This window comes from Cupressus sempervirens, chromosome 8, assembly GCF_028749045.1.
Source record: "Cupressus sempervirens isolate cs-2001-9-10 chromosome 8, ASM2874904v1, whole genome shotgun sequence".
NCBI lineage: Eukaryota > Viridiplantae > Streptophyta > Pinopsida > Cupressales > Cupressaceae > Cupressus > Cupressus sempervirens.
This window is the reverse complement of record NC_143125.1, coordinates 285,882,731-285,888,785: the sequence shown is the minus strand read 5'-3', so window position 1 is coordinate 285,888,785 and position 6,055 is coordinate 285,882,731. Positions and strand designations below refer to the sequence as shown.

The 6,055-nt window shown below is 37.1% G+C and overlaps 1 pseudogene; it reads right to left on the bottom strand.

The window, feature by feature from the left end:
* Positions 1-2,351: 2,351 nt before the first annotated feature.
* Positions 2,352-4,604, bottom strand: LOC149542549 (uncharacterized; annotated as a pseudogene).
* Positions 4,605-6,055: the final 1,451 nt, after the last annotated feature.

Genomic DNA, 6,055 nt, shown 5'->3' with positions numbered 1-6,055 from the left:
ACATACTTAGTTAGTTATATTTTATGATGGATAGTTGTATTTCATGTTGGATGTATCATGTATGGTAGATGGTTTCATTTATTTTATTGTACTTGTATCATGGATCTGAAGAGGATGATGTATTTCTATTTCTACATATTTATATTTGTTTACCCTTTCATACCATGTGACATGTATAGTGGATGATTGAGCATTATGGATTAACTCATCAAGAGGCATTTGGAACAAATGTATATTATGGACTTTGGACTTTCTATTATTCTTTAATGTGGATGTGGTAGTTGTTAGACTTAGAATTAACTAAATATTAATGTGACTCGACGTCTTCGGATCCTTAAGGAATGTACCCTGTTATGTATATTTACAGTTGATTGTATGTCATTGCTTCCACTACTATGTTTTTGATGTGAATGATTTATCTTTCTAGTTTTTTTAAAAAAAAATTGTTTGGCAAACTGAGTAAAACTTTAGGTTAATTCTTTTGGGTCCCTTGGCGGGGCATTACATAAAACATTGAAATATCAAAATCTACATATCAACATTGATCTCTACTTAACATAACCAAATTAACATTCTAAATATCATCATAATCCATTTTCTATCATAGTAATGAAATATTGAATCCATAACTATTAAATCATCAAAGCAAATAAAATAGGTCCTAGCAAATAACATAGGTGAAAATTGCTAAAATGCAAACATTATCACTAGTATATTTTCAATTCGATTAAATATAGTGAAATTACTAACAGATAACACATCATAAGGTGTATGTCCTTAAAATCAATTATGTTAGGTAATCAAGATGCTTGCATGATCATATCAACATAGGTCCAAAATCAATCATTGGATACCGCCATTACATTCTATTAAACAATATAATCTATCCTATTGGAACATCAGCATATTGGTTTAAATCTTCCCACTACTTACACAATAATTGACTCATTACATACACATCATACTTAATCATATCATGCAAACATAATTCTAATAACAACTTCCTCTCACAAGGGTGAGTTTTGATTCATCCTAATAGAGAATAAGGTATTATGCAATCCTCTACATAGTTCTACGGCTAGTACCATGACATCCCAAGCCTTGATCCAATAAGGTCTCAACATATCAACCTGACATAACTGAAACATATCATCTAACATCCCTAACTTTCTAGCTTTCTATCATATCTATAAGGCACTAGAGAAGGGGCCTTACGAAGACCAAGCACTAACATGAACCCAAACCAATTGTACATTCCACCCAATACAAATCTTGTAATAGGTCGTGCCTAAACCCACCACTCGTCGAGACAACATAGTAAATGAACAAAAGCAAATGTGAATATTGTAAAAAACACTACATATCTACAATATCAACAACTTATTATCTATTTTTATAAATAAACTATATACAACAACTTATTATCCATTTTTATAAATACACTGTACATTTTCCCCATACAGATGCAATGGTGCCACCTAATAGACAAAAATAAAGTTTTCACAACCATTGCATCCGAAGGTCTAATCGCTAATTGTAGATTAAGGTAAAAACAAGTTTTGAAGGGACCCAAAACCCTTTACAAAATATTATCAATAAGCATTAAGCACCACCAGGTTTTACAAGGACCTAAAACCTAAAGTTTTAAACAAAGAAACTAGGTTTTACATGGACCTGAAACAAAAAATTTAATCCATAAAGGAACAACCAGGTTTTACAAGGACTTGGAACCTAGAGTTTTAAACAAGTTGAAAAATAAAAAGCAAAACCAATAAAACCACACAAACAAACAACGAGTACACGAGCTCTCACAACCAACACCTACACTAGCTCCCAAGATCTAATCGCTAGTTTATATATATATATATATACACACACACGCACAATATAGTGTATGTAGAGCACTTCTAAGCTTGCAAAGAGAATTATGTGCTTCCCATGCTTTATTGTACTCTTTTATCTTCAATTATTTAGTATATCACCTAACTAAAAATAGGGAAACTGATAAATCTTTATACAAGTAGGCTATATGGAAACTAACGAATAGAATGAACAACGTCTAGCTAGTGACGGCAGATGTGGACGTGGATGAGTGAAATGTAAAACCAGAGCGGTACTTCAAACTTCAGCTACATGTTTTAGAATCCACAACTCCATAGAAAGCTCTGATTTTTAGGGACCTCATGCTCTACCAAAGTCTGATATTGTTCCACCATGTAATCCCTGATATTGTTCCACCAAAGGCGGTCCCGAAGCCCATCCCTACAGCAATCATGGAGACTCTTTCATCTATTATATCCCTTATTGATTTGGCTGCACCCTCTATCGATGTCGACGGGAGTGGAGGAGTTTTATTCTTGGGGTTGCAACCCTCTAGAGGCTCCCCGCACAAGCACGAAAGGTTCTTCTTCAATCAAGTGGCGTTGAATGACTGTAGCTGCATTCCTCTCGGTATCCGTCCACAAATCCTGTTGGGAGATAGATCCAATGAGGCAAGCTTTGTCAATAGAGACAGATCCTCCAGAATTCTTCCCTCCAGCTTGTTTTCAGACAAATCTAGCTACTCCAGAGTTGATATCCGCCCAAGGGAACCTAGTATCTCTCCTTCCAAATGGTTTCCAGACAGATTCAGCAATCTTAAGTTGCTCATATTCCCCACGCTTTCTGGTATCTTACTGCTGAGATTGTTACATGATAAATCAAGTATGGTATTTGATGTCAGCACATATTCCACCTTGTACTCTGTTCCTTTCATTACAATGGGTAAGTCCTCATACAGTGTGTTTCCACTCAGTTTTGGATCTCCCAGATTTCCGAATCCCTGGAGACTGCCAAGATTACTGGGTATTCCTCCATCAAATTTGTTAGTTGATAAATCTGGCACCTGCAGATTCGTGAGGTTTTCCGTGGACGGAGGAAGAGGACCATGAAGCTCATTATAACCCAGGCTCAAGACTCTCCATTTCTGAAAAATCGTCAGATACAAAGGAAGGTCACCTCGCAAATGATTTTTTCTGAAATCCAACAGCTGAAGATCCATGGAGTTGGCCAATGATGCAGGCAGAGTCCCGGAGAAATTACTGGAGTGTACAGACAAAACTTGTAAAGAAGAAGAAAAGTTCAGATACAGATTTCCGTGAAATGAATTCTGCGACAACTTTAGCCTCCTTAAAGATGTGTAGTTGCCAATTGTGGGAGGAATTCTTCCCGACAAATAGTTGTTGGATAGTATCAATTCTGTCATTAAGTTGCAGCTGCCAATGGAGTGTGGAATCTCTCCACTCAGCTTATTCTGGGGCAAACTTAAGCGCTTGAGAGCAGTGCAGTTAGTTATGCCCTCTAGAATTTCCCCATACAAGCTGTTATCTGACATATCTAACTCGTCCAACGAGACCAAAGCACTGATAGATTCAGGAATACTCCCAGAAATTTTATTGCTCTGGAGCAGCAGCTTGATAAGATTCTTGAGCTTGCCGATTCTTTGAAGCACAGAATCAGTGAAGTTGTTGAAATGAAGAAACAGGTGTGTTAAAGATTTGAGCTCTCCAATGGACTAGGGTATCATGCCCGTCAGATTGTTGAATTGCAAGTAAAGCTGTTCAAGCTTGGTCAGTCCAGTTATTACTTGGGGTATAGTTCCTATTAGACTATTTGTGTCCAGATCTAGAAAAGTTAACTCTCTCAGATTTCCAATGCCATCGGAAATGGCTCCCACGTAATTGTTTCTACCCAAATCTAAGTAAGTTAGGTGGGTGAGATTGAAAATGAGTTGTGGGATTGTCCCTAAAAAATTGTTACCGACAAAGGAAAGAGTGAAGAGGGGTATCACGGAGATACTCTGAGGTAGGGATCCGTTCATTCTGGAGTTTGTTCCAACATCAACTCACAAGATTGCTACAGTTTCCAATCTCTGGAGGGATGGAACCTGAAAGGTTACCTGGGCCATACAGCGACAATTGTACAAGCTGTTTCAATTTCCCTAGTTCCGCTGGAATATCACCTATCAGTGAGTTATCCCCTAGAAACAACACCTTAAGTGATGAACAATTACCCAGAGCTGTTGGGATTCGAGACCCCAACTTGTTTGATTGCAGGCCAAGCAATTGCAATTTCTTCAACATCCCCAGCTTAGACGGGATGCCACCAGTCATGAAATTGTGTGAAATATCAATGCTGGATAAAGAAGAGCAATTCCTAAGAGGAGGGATGCCACCAGTCAGGAAATTGTTTGAAATATCAATGCTGGATAAAGCAGGACAATTACTGAGAGGAGGGATGGTACCTGTGAGACTATTATAGCTGAGGGCCAAATCAAGTAGAGACGTGCAGTTCCCTAGAGCATTTGGAATGCTCCAGCTTAGATGATTGAAGGACAAGCGGAGATGCTGTAAGTTGCCCAGGCCACTGAATTCTTTTGGTATGCTCCCTGTCAAATTGTTGATTGAAAGTCTGATCCACTGGATGTGCGTGCAATTGGTAAGAGATGTGGGGATGGAACCCACCAGCCAATTTGATTTCAGGTCCAGTAGTCTCAACGCCTTCAATTGGCCAATCTGAGGTGGAATGGTTCCCCTCCACGTCTCTCTTCTCAAAAACATCTTCATCGCCCTTTTCGAGCAGGCTGCAGCATACGGCCTTTCACAACAGAAAACATTATACTCATCAGGGCATCATGGGCATGTAAGGCAGAGGCATGAGAAGAAAGTGAGGTGCTGTAAATTGGCAATGAGCTGGCTACTCTGAATGCCAGTGCCAAGCCTACCTACATGAGCATCCAAATTAGCGCATGTCGCGTCTTTTGCCTGCTGCAATCCATTTTTTATACTGGAACACAATGGCTTGAAGACTCATTGTGGCCGCCTGTATGCACCACTTTCGCGCAAGATGCCAATTGCTTCCGTTTGGGTGCTAATTTGCTTAAAACACAACGTCTACACCTGTGCCTTTTTTTTATGAAGCCGTGTTTATTTAATCCAAACCCGCGCATGCCAGTCTCACTCTCTCTCACATCAATATGCAGCCAACGTCTATGCCGGCATCAAAAATTTAAATGTCTGGCAGGCACTGGTGTAAACATACATGCGTAGTGTGGAAGCATGTGAGCTGTTTGACAGAATGCTTTCCAAGAATTGTTTGCAGAATGCTTCCAAGAATCGTAGTATACGCAAAAGTGGGATGCATAAACAAGTCATCTGAACGGTTCGATAGAAACTGTGGGATGCCTCAAAGCGACAGAAATTAGGACTAATAAAATTGACTTGTTCGAAGAACACAGTCTAGATGTGTAAATGTTACATTTTCCTTCAAGCGTGTTCTTCTTATACTGCTACGTCCGTGCCAGTTTAAGTGAGGGCATAATGTTGTCTATGTTCGATCATATTTTTTATTATTTGTTATAATCGATTCTTGCCTATTGTGGTTGGGAATTTTATTTTGTTATGTGTTACTACTATATTTATTTATTGGTAGCAAATTCAAATTTATTTTAATAGCTAAATTATATGTTTAATTATTTTTTATTTTTCATTTTATTTAAATAAATTATTGAACTTTTTAATTTCAATACTTTTTTTTGAGTTTTTTTATAATAATAATATACAGAATTTAATAAGATTTATACAATTTTTAAAAAGTATTCTATTATTATTTAGATGCAAATACAAGTGCAACAATAGAAAGGAAATACAAAACATTAAAATTTTAAATCATAGTTCTTAGGAGGTATTTTTTATTATGTGTTTTTATAATGTGCTAAATTATGATTCTACTATTATTCAATTATGAGTTAAATTTATTGAGATTTATATTGGCGCAAACTCATCTCTCATGAAAATCAATAATGCATATAACACTTATGGCATATAGGTAATGATCATAGAATTGAATTAATATTAGGGGAGGGTCGTCTCTTAATCTTACAATTCAATTGATGAGCTAAATGGTTTTTAAAGAACAACACTTGTTAAATATTTCACAAAGGGGAATTGAAGATTGCCTCACCTTTATTTGGTTATTTTGGACACCTTGTCAAAAAGTATGCTTATTTGGTATCATA